Consider the following 11,419-nt stretch of genomic DNA (forward strand, 5'->3'; position numbering starts at 1 on the left):
TCTACTTTGTTTTTATTGCTCCCTCTGAAATACGCCTCGACAGCCTGGACAGCAGGCTGCTGCTGGTAACACTGTGCACGGGTAGGAGGAGACCTGGTCGGGGCTGGGAAGGAAAAAAGGGCACCACGGTGGTCACAGCTTTCTCCCTTCAGGAGTTTTATGGAGCAGAAAATACAGAGCTTTTGCCAACTGCGCTCTCTATGACATCCCGACGTCCAGCGGGCACAGAGGTCATTTCTCATCTTTCTTGCCAACAGCCAAACCCCCAGGCGCCCGGGGAAAGAAAGAGTATGGGGAAAAAAAAAAAGGAACAAAGAAAACATGAAAAAATAAACCAAAACTATAGAAAATAATAAATAAAATTAAAATACCAAAAGAAAAAAATTTCAAAGTAACAAAAAAGTGGAAAAAAAATTTAAACAAAAAATTAAAAAACGAAAAGTAGTTTTAACAAGTAAATAAATAGCTAAAGAAAAAAAATAAAAATTAAAAAACTGAAGAAAAAGTCTTTGAAAAACCACAAAACGCAACATGAAAAACCACAACAAAAGAGCACAAAAATACAAAAATAACAAAAAATAAAATACAAAATTAAATAAACGCAGCTCTCACCTCCTGCCACTGCCTAAAAAAGCGCCATGGCTTTCCTCAATTATGCAGCAATAAGGGAAACAAACCCAGTGCCCCCCAGAACAGAAGGTTTTCTAGACAATTCCCACTTCTGCTTGGAAACAAATTCTATTTTAGTGGGAAGCTCATTTTGGACAAACATCCAAATGTGCCAAGGTAGGAAAGAACCAGCCCCTTGTGTCCAAGGAACAGCAGCTAGGCCTGGATTCAGGTTTTAATGGCATTTATGTAATTAAAAATGCAGTAAATTGAACTTTACAAAGAGACGAATCGTGGCAAATAAATACTTCAAAGTTTTCTTGGGAAATCACAGAATTTTGTGGAGATGGTGCTGGACAATTGCTGATTTACCAACATTAATTGGGTAAATTTCCTTAGAAATGTGCTCTACAAGGTACAAAAATTCCAATTAGGATGGAAAATTGGAATAAATAAATATTCCCTTACTAAAATCAGAGAGAAAATCAGAGTTATTCCTTCAATTAAAAGGAAGGAATAACATCCAAATCCAAGCCTGCCTGGAAAACAAGCTCAGGAATTTCTAACATTGAAAACTTTTGCAAGAGTCATGAAGTTGGTGAAAGTTCATGGAATGATGATTTAAAATCTGCTTCCTCTGCTCTGATTTAAAGGGAAGTGGGAATTCAACAGGTCCAGTTACTCCCATCCAACCTTGGACTGGGATAAGGCCTTCCAGTGGCTTCACTTCCTACTGGCTCTCTCCTTTTCGCCAGCTACCTGCAAGAGGAAAAGCAACAGGAATAAAGTCTCAAACAGGATGGCCTTGGTCCAGGCAGACTGAGGTGCAGCTCCCAGGGAGGGAGGCCAGGCTGCGCCTCGGGGAGCTCCGGGAATCTGGGATTGCCCGTGGGATTCAAGGGCTGGAAAAGCACACCCACCTGCCAGGTTCAGTGCTGGGACAGAGCAAGGCCAGGGCTCGGGGGCAGCAGTTAGAGCTGGGACTGCAGGAGAACACCCCAAACCCGGGTTAAACATCCGGCACGACACGCAGCACGCTCCGGGAGAAACTCGGGCGGGAGAAGCCCCGGGATGCTCCACGTTCCTTGCCCTTGGCAGCTGTGCCAGGGCCTCCCTCAGAATGCTGACCTCACCGTGCAGCTCCTACAAAACAGGAGAACTTATGGGAATCGCCCAGAATCCCTGGACTTCCAGTTATTAAGAACCACAGCTGCAGCGAAAGGTGTACAAACGCTACTGCAAACCAGCAGGGCTGAGGAGACGCAGGGATTTATTCCCGAGGGGACACAAGGATCCCTCAGCCAGCCAGGATTTCTCCCAGGCTCTTCCCACTGCTCTCTAAGGACACAAACAGCAGTTTTTCCCTCGAGTTCCCCTTTCCATCAATGCCAAGACTCGTGTTCTCCTCCAACCCCAGGTTCAGGAAGGAAAGTAGGAATATTATCACTGCACAGACTGTCCAGGAGGGTGTGACTGAGGCAGCAGCACCAGCTCCCACTCCACTGCTGCTCTGGATTCCTGAGCAGCTCCTTTCCATCCTGCCCTTCCCAGCACCATTCCCTGGGTGCCATGTCCACAGACACCTTCTCCATGCAGCTTAAAACCCACAGACACCAACAGAAAGGAGATCAAAAATCAATTCACATGTTGCTAGTCAGAGAGAATGGGAGAGGCCTAAAAATCTGCATTTATTTTAGAACACTAGAGCAATTTCTTCATGACCCTGACTATCAGTGATGGGCAGATAAACACCTTTAACTTACTACCTGCAAAAACATCAAGTTTCAAGTTTAGTAAAGATAAAATTTTGCTGCAAAAATAAAAGAGGTGGGATGTTGGTGTTAGTGCTTTAACCTTCGGACATTAGCGGGTATTTGTAAAACAAATTCATTATTGAAGCAGCTAACTTGAAAATAAGGGGTTTTTACAATAAAGTTGACCAAAAAAGAGTCTCAAAATTAAGATATAGGCTGCACAAATATTTAAGAAAAAAAAAGTTGTCTTTCGTGCGTATAACCTGCCAGCCTCTCATGTTTTCAGTCCTTACCATTTATTTTTACCAAGGTGATGATTAAAACCTTGTCAAAAGCTCAAAAAAAAAAATTCCAGGACAAGGCAGGTGTTTTCCCAAGTACCCTCAGTGTGGAGCTGTGTCAGCCACAAGTGTTTGCTCCCGCAGCCCAGTCCGGAGCAGGCTCCAGCTGCTGCCCAGGGGGGTTACCAAGGGACTCACCTGTTTGAAGCTGTAAACGCAGGTGGCCTGCACTGGAGTGCCAATAAATGTGAAATGTGTGACTCTCACCTTGAATAGCGATCGATCTTCTCAGGGGAGCCCCTCACCCAGGATGGGGGGCTCTGCCACGGATTTCATCTCTCTGCATCTGAAACAAAGTCAGGACAACAGTCAGAGTGCTGCAGGATACCTTGACAGCTCCACACATCTTGTGGCAATCTAGGAATACCCTCTACAGTCTAACCACACCCCACATCACAAATTTCAAGCCCCCAGGACTATTACCCTCGTACCCCTACACCCAGACTGAGCAGCAAGGCAGAGCAGCTCCGGGCCAAACACACACCAACACCCGTGACACAGCACAGGACAAACGAGGGGACGCAACAGGGACAGAAAACTCTGGGCAAGAAGAATGACCCTGAGGGTCCAGAGAACTCGGAATGAGATGACCGAGGTGAGACGGAAGGTGAGCTGGCCAGGCTCAGAGAACCCTGCAGGAACAAGATGCCATCGGGATGACTTATCCCAAGAGACGCAGAGATGGATGCCCGAGAATCCTACGGTCAGAATCCTCCACCTGTCTTTGCATTCTCACAAGACCTAACCCGCCGGAATGGATCAGGGCGGTGCACGGCTGTCAGTACAGCTCAGAACAAGACCTGAAAAGGCATCGGACTGGATGCTTGTGAAGAGAGATGGATTCTGATGAGTGTCCGAGCAGCTGAGACAAAGGCACCTGGCTGAGGAGCACAGAGATCAGAAATGCTAAGACTGATGCCAGGGGTTTGGACAGGCCCCTGAAAGGACTAAAGGAAAAGACAAGACACCAAACAGACAGAGTGCACAACAGACAAGTGACACAACACACACCAGGACTGCTCTGCCCTGCACACCTCAGCACTGACATGAAAAATGAGACTTTCCCTTCATGTAGCCTAAGGGGTCACATCTTGGTGCCCCCAACTCCAAATCTGACTTAAAAAACCCCTCCCGGTGATCCCTGCCCTGGCATCCTGCTTTCATCCCCTCTGTGAGCCACAGCCCTCCACTTATCTCTCAGGCATCCAGGGAGGCAAATCCCTGCCAGGTCCAAAGAAGGCCGCCTCTGCCTCAGGAAAATTCCTGCTGTCGCCGGGCTGTCGTCTCTTAGTCAGCTACAACAAAAAAAACCAAACATGAATGCGTGATCTTAGCAGCCCATCACCCAAAACCCGACAATTCTGCTACTCACCGTCTCCTAAGCTTGCCTGTGTCCTCGGCCCCGCGCTTCAGCTGCGCTCAGAGGCCAACGCCGGCGTCGCAGGGTCTGCCTGGGTAAAGAGCAGACAAGGTGACGTGGCAGCGCTGGAACTTGAGGGGACCCTCCCTCCTTCTCCTCCCTGACTCACCTCAACTCCTCGGCCGTTATCCAAGCCTACCTGGATGGGGCCTTCCCAAGGAGAAGATCAAGGCTCCATCACAGACTCCTGGAATGCTCCCGGAGGGCTCACGGGTGAGGTGACGCGGGTCTGTCGTCCCGTTGGTGAGAGGGGAGCTCGGCCTCCTGCGAGTGGACTCCCTAAAACGCACAATAACTGAGGCTTAGAGTTGCACCAGCGAGTGAGGCTTGAACAATAGCAACGGCTTCTGTCCACCCGTCACTGCTCACCTCGCCCACGTCAGCTTGACTGCTGAGATCCGGCTTCACCACCTAAAAATAAAGACAAAGAACAGAGCTGTAACACAGCCATCATTTACACCTCCCCTGCAAACAGAAACAGGGACTGACCTTCTCAGGGGAGCCCCCTCACCCAGGATGGGGGGCTCTGCCACAGATTTCATCTCTCTGCATCTGAAACAGAGTCAGGACAAAAGTCAGAGTGCTGCAGGATACCTTGACAGCTCCACACATCTTGTGGCAATCTAGGAATACCCTCTACAGTCTAACCACACCCCACATCACAAATTTCAAGCCCCCAGGACTATTACCCTCGTACCCCTACACCCAGACTGAGCAGCAAGGCAGAGCAGCTCCGGGCCAAACACACACCAACACCCGTGACACAGCACAGGACAAACGAGGGGACGCAACAGGGACAGAAAACGCTGGGCAAGAAGAATGACCCTGAGGGTCCAGAGAACTCGGAATGAGATGACCGAGGTGAGACGGAAGGTGAGCTGGCCAGGCTCAGAGAACCCTGCAGGAACAAGATGCCATCGGGATGACTTATCCCAAGAGACGCAGAGATGGATGCCCGAGAATCCTACGGTCAGAATCCTCCACCTGTCTTTGCATTCTCACAAGACCTAACCCGCCGGAATGGATCAGGGCGGTGCACGGCTGTCAGTACAGCTCAGAACAAGACCTGAAAAGGCATCGGACTGGATGCTTGTGAAGAGAGATGGATTCTGATGAGTGTCCGAGCAGCTGAGACAAAGGCACCTGGCTGAGGAGCACAGAGATCAGAAATGCTAAGACTGATGCCAGGGGTTTTGACAGGCCCCCGAAAGGACTAAAGGAAAAGACAAGACACCAAACAGACAGAGTGCACAAGAGACAAGTGACACAACACACACCAGGACTGCTCTGCCCTGCACACCTCAGCACTGACATGAAAAATGAGACTTTTCCTTCACGTAGCCTAAGGGGTCACATCTGGGACATCCCCATCTCCAAACCCGACTCAAAAAAATCCCTCCCGCTGACCCCTGCCCTGGTACCCCGCTTTCATCCCCTCTGTGGCTCCAAGCCCTCCACTTATCTCTCAAATGTCTGGGGAGGTGAATCCACGCCGGGTGCCAAAGAAGGCTGCCTCTCCCTCAGAAAAATTCCTCCCGTCACTGGGCTGCTGTCTCCTAGTCAGCTACGATAAAGAAAACCAAATATCAAAGCATAATCTTAGCTGCACATCAGCCAAAACCCAGCAGCTCTGCTACTCACCGTCTCTTAAGCAGCACCGGGTCCTCGGGCCCCGTGCGTGCGTCAGCTGAGCTCGGAGGCCGACGCTCGCAGCGCCAAAGCCTTAGAGGCGTTACTGGCACCGAGCCCACCCACCGTGGCCTCCATTAGGGCTGTGAGCATCCCCGGTTAGAGCAGGACAGGAACGCAGGGTGGACATCCCCGGTGAACCTCAACCCTGTGGACTCTGCCCCACCACTGTCACTTCCTGCCTGGCCCTAGCTTAGGGCTACTGCCTGCACCTCTCAGGACTTCTGGCCTTGTCTTGCGTTAGGATTGCTGCCGGCACCTGCTCTCAGGGAAACGGTGTTGGCAGCAGCGCTGTGAGGGCCGGGATGCCTGTACTCTGACTTGTATCCTAGGCTGTACCCCTGATTTTCACTGTGTGTTCTCTAGTCCTTGAGTCCTTTACCTCAGCCTCTGTGTGTATCACTGTAACCTCCCCCCTTCTGAACCCTGCTTCTTCAGAGCCCTAGACCTTGCAGCCGGGGACGCTCTGCACCGTTAGGGTCCCAAGAGCTGTCCCGCACGCAGGACAGGTACATCCACAGTTGTTCCCTGCCTACCCTAAGAAACGTGGCCCTGAGACAGGGCAGAGGCTGACAGAGCCGAACTCTTTGCGGTGGCAAAAGGCACGAAGCCTTACCAACCGCCGCCTCGAGAGGGAATCAGGAGCACTTCCACCGGCTGCGGAGAGACAGGGAATCCCAGGGTGGGTGGGGCGGGAAACCCCCGTTATCCCCAGCCCTGTTGGATCCTGCTCCCCACTATCGCTTCCTGCCTGGCCCTAGCCTGACTGTGTCTGCACAGGTCAGAGCTTCTGGTGTGTTCCTGCACTAGGGCTGCTGCCTGCACCTGCTCTCAGGGGAAGTGTGCTGGTAGCAGTGCTGTGAGGGCCGCTACACCTGTACTCTGACTTGTATCCTAGCCTGTTCCCCTGAGTTTCACCGTGTGTCCTCTAGTCCTCGAGTCCTTTACCTCAGCCTCTGTGTGTGTGGCTACACCTCCCCCCTTCTAAACCCAACTTCTTTAGAGCCCTGCACCTCGCAGCCAGGCCTTCTGGCATTGTCCTGCATAAGGGCTCCTGCCTGTACCTGCACTCAGGGAAACGGGCATGTCTTTAGGGCTACTCCTTCGGGTCTGGGGTAGGGGTGGGGTCGGGCTGGTACACCTGTACTCTCAATTGGCACATCTTGGACATCCCTATCTCCACACCTGACTCAAAAACCCCTCCTGACAAGTCCTGACCCAGCACTCCACTTTCATCCCCTCTGTGGCTCTGAACCCTCCACTTATCTCTTGGACGTCTGGGGATGAGAATCCACGCCGGGTGCCACAGAATGCCGCCTTGCCCTCTGGGAATTTCCTGCTGTCACCGGGCTGCTGTCTCTTATTCGGCTACAAGAAATAAAACAAACATCGATGTATGATCTCAGCAGATCTGTTGGCCAATCGGTCAGGGCGTAAGAGAAGTGGACCACCTAAAACACACAAACAATAACATATGCTGAAGAGTTACATCAGAAACACCACCACACTTAACTGCATAAATATATAAATTTTCAAACAGACAACCCCAAAAAAATTCCAGCAAAAAAAGCCAACTCTTATCACCCCTAGTCAAACTACTGAATATAATAAAAACAACACCATGTCCAAACCCCTTAATAATACTCCAGAACATATACTCAGAGCCCCCCCAAAGTTAAAGACTTCCCCCTAGCCAAATAAAAAGGAAAAAGCCCATGTCTTGCGACCTATATTAATTCATTAACTTAAAACTTTAAAAATAAACATTAAAGTTTAAACCTTTAGACAACACTAGCACACCATAGACGCCAATCCCATCACTACATGCCAAACCAAAACTTATTTCAACCTTTTGTGCTGCTGCTGCTGCTCGGCACAAAGGTTTGTCCCTCAGCACCTCCTGAAGTAATGTTCCACGTCCAAGGCCTTCCCCAGCCCCTGTGAGATGAACTCACCATCCTTCCATGAGCCTCACCTGGGAGCCCAGCATAAACCCCTCTCCTCCCGCAGCTCCGTGCCAAACTCAGCTCGGGCTCCCCTCTTAAAGCAGTGCTGGCAGGACCCGCCCCCTCGTTATCCTTTACAGCTTCCACCTGTCCCCTCATCAGTGTGACAGCTCTCACCTGGGGCTGCTCTGTCCCCTCAATCATCCTGTGACAGCTCTCACCTGCAGCTGCTGCCAGTCCCAGCTGCTCATTTCCTGGACATTGCACTGTGTGCACTGACACGCTGGGGCACCGGGCTTTCCTTGCTGTGAATAAGGATCCCTCTGCTCCTGCACGTGCCCAAGGCTGAAACTGGGATTCCACCTCCTAAATTCCGTTTGTGTGAGGTTCACAATTCCTAAGGAAATTTCCCAGCAATCGTTACCCTTCATTTACATTTTCTCCTTTGGAATCATCACTACCTTGTCTTTCTGTGCAAGGGTTCCAAACGTTCATTGGGAGTTCAGTAGCTGGGTTGGCTTGTTTATAACTTAGCTGACAATCCCAGGCTAAATCCAAACACCCAGAATTACAGGCAAATACGGAGACAGTTTATAGATACTGCCCTCCCCTGGTAGGTAGCTCTTCCTTGCACTTCCCTGGAGCAGATTTACTCCATCCTTTCTTCCCAAAAGCACCTCTCCAGCACAAATCCCACTTCTTGGACACAAACCAAACAGAAATCTACTACAGCGCGGCCTGGGGGGGGGCCGGGGTGGAGCCCAAGGCCACTGTCCAACCAGTGCTGCCTCTGGCTCCTCGTTATTTACACTGAGAGCATATTGTAGGACGCTCTGCAGCCTTTCTTTGCCATTCTGTATTGGAAAGAGGATGGATAGTAATGACACACACGTCCACAAACAGTCTTTACGGTTCTTCAAAAAGTTAATAATGCCTGTAATAAAAATGGTAAGTAATATTGTGTCTCAGATTGTTTAAGAAAGTGGAAGTTCGAGCTTTAATGTCCTCCTGAGAGACGCTGAATAAAATCTGTCCCCTGAGTTTGCACACAGAAATAAAATACCGATTTTTTTGATCAAACAAGTTAGGTCTGTATGAAAACAGCTGAGGAGGCTTTCATGGCTCAGTGTGATAATGGCAGAGCACAGAACATTAAAGATGGAATGTTAGTTCCCTGAATTAATGCCCTGATGGAGATAAATTCTTTTGCAAAGAGACACAATAGTTTCCTCTCCTTGTTTCTGAGTTCCCCGAGCGATCCTGTAATTCCTAACCTGCACGAGTGCAGACCCATCTGACACGGGTAAGTGACATATCCGGCTCCTGGGCTCCAAGCCACGTGTCCCCGATGTCAACGGAAGTCAGGAACACAAAAACAGCTGTGGAAGAAAGTTGAGAGAAAAATCAGAACATATATTCTTCCCTTTCCACACAGTAATACCAAGCCAAGCTGTTCACCTCCAGGATTATGTTTTTAAATGGCTCCCTAACTACTTTTCCTAGATGGAAAATCTGGAGGTGCTTTGCCCATGCAAAACTAATGATCCTACTCACAAGAAGGAACAAACCAGTCTCCTGTTAAACAAAACAGTTTGAAATCTGACCTGTCAGCTGCTATCATTGACCAGCAATAGCAGTCAGCATCCAGGCCTAAGTGGACATTTTTTTGCAGACTATCTCCCCTCTTGAAATCATTTTGGGTTTTTTTTTTTTTACACCTTTTGTTTCATTTTAGTCCTTGTGTCCCAACACAAAATTTTGTGTCCTAACACGATCAACAACAAATACAGAATTAGCTCAATAAAACCGCACTTTTCTGATGGAAATGTCACCTCTAGAAACTGCAAGGTTTTTATAGGAATACTGTCTCAAGAATTCAGTAACTTCAGGTATTCCATACAACATGATCCTGAGATTGCTTGGGCATCCAGAGTTTATAGTATTGGCTGAACTGGTAGAGCTGAGGATACTTAACAACTTTCAGGGACTTGAGATCTTTATCATAGGGCTGGAACATCAAGCAGAGAGCAAGTGGTTCTCTCTGAGAGGGCAGGAGGTCAGTGAAAACAGCAACAAGGTACTCCACGATGCGTGCTCCTAGAAAAGTAAAAATAAATTAAACTATTAACATGAGCACAGACACTGGGGCAACCCTCATTCCTTTGGGCCTCGGCAGCAGCCCACAAAGCATCACTCAGAAAAGTATTGAATAAGATCAAGAAGTGTTTGTAGTGACCTAGACAAATGTTCCTGACCACTGAGATACCTGAAAAATCCTCCACACATCAGTACTTGCTGAAGTAAATAATCCACCCTCACTGTGTTGTGCTAAATATGCCTGTATTTCAACAGCAAAACACCCCTGCCAAGCCCCACCTCAGCGAAGAGCTGATTTGCACCGGGGGCACGCACCCCAGTGAACGTGTGCAAGTTAAATAGAATTTTCTTTCAGAATTGGGACTTCCAGTCCACCCCCGGTGCTACTCGATCGCCAAATACACCCAGAGAACGCAGTGAGGTGCTGTGGAGTTGGCAAGTCCTGCTCCAAGCCCGCCTGATGCCCCTGGGACTCCAGCGCTTTCTTCAAGGAGGTGGCAGAACTTTGCCACCAGAGCTTCATTTCTGAAATAGTTTTCTTTGGAAAATGCATCCATTTCCTATTTAACAGCGCAGTCCTCTCTCCCTGATCTCGGAAGAGCTGCCTACAGCCATGGAAACCACTTTCCTCTCCTGGTCTCCACACTCTGTCCTTTAAAACACTGTGTTACTGAAGCCAACTACCTCCAGACCCAGACTGTCCATGCAGGGACAGTGTCTCTTCTCTTCAAGGTCAGGGAAAAGTGGCAGAGGCACCTACAGAGCTTCAATGCCTCTCTTGAGCAAGAAACACCATGGATTTGAATCTCCTTCTGCTTGCAGGGAAGATAATGTCATGTCTTAAGCTAAAAAACGATAAATGGTAAAAAAATTATTAAAAATGGGTAAAAATGATGCCACTTCTCACTCCACTGGTAGAAATGACACATTAAACCAAAAAATCTGTACCTGTTCCAGTTTCAGACTGAAGCAACAGCATATTCCTGGCTTCCAACGCAGCAGAAACAACAGCACTGAAGGGAAATGTTTGGACAATCACATCTTCATTTAAAGAGAGCCCAATTTCTTCATCTAAGCCATCACTGCCCTCGCTCAGGACATCCACCATATAATCAGGACATCTAATAAGTGAAGAAAAAAATCTAAGCAGAGGATCTAGACTAACTGGGAAAACAACAGAGGCAGAACGCAACACTCCAGGAATATAAGGCATTTTTTTTAAATTCAATCCCTCCAAAAAAAAAAAAAAAATCAAAGAAAGGATGAAAGCCCCATTTGTCACGCAATACATTGTTAAGTGCAACACAAAAATCACAGCTGAACTTCACTCTGCCTGTCAATGCTGCTGTCCAGCACAGGCTGCCCAGAGAAGCTGTCGCTGCCCCCGGATCCCCGGCAGTGCCCAAAGCCAGGCTGGATGGGGCTTGGAGCACCCTGGGCTACTGAAAGGTCTCCCTGTCCATAGCAGGGGGTGGAACTGACAAGCTTTAAGGGGCCTCCCCATCCAAACCATTCTGGGATTCCACAATTCTATGAACAGCCCCAGGCAGAAGGACTAAATTT

At 48.9% G+C, this 11,419-nt stretch overlaps 1 long non-coding RNA gene across 1 annotated transcript; it reads right to left on the reverse strand.

Moving 5' to 3' along the window:
* LOC136290749 (uncharacterized) lies at positions 1 to 3,001 on the reverse strand. The gene is made up of 3 exons (XR_010721363.1): positions 2,912 to 3,001; positions 1,530 to 1,752; positions 1 to 1,368 (listed from the first exon to the last, which is right to left on the reverse strand). It is a non-coding gene; the product is annotated as an uncharacterized lncRNA (long non-coding RNA).
* Positions 3,002 to 11,419: the final 8,418 nt, after the last annotated feature.

This window comes from Chamaea fasciata, unplaced genomic scaffold, assembly GCF_029207755.1.
Source record: "Chamaea fasciata isolate MVZ Bird 193981 ecotype frontalis unplaced genomic scaffold, bChaFas1.0.hap1 SCAF_6, whole genome shotgun sequence".
Lineage (NCBI taxonomy): Eukaryota > Metazoa > Chordata > Aves > Passeriformes > Sylviidae > Chamaea > Chamaea fasciata.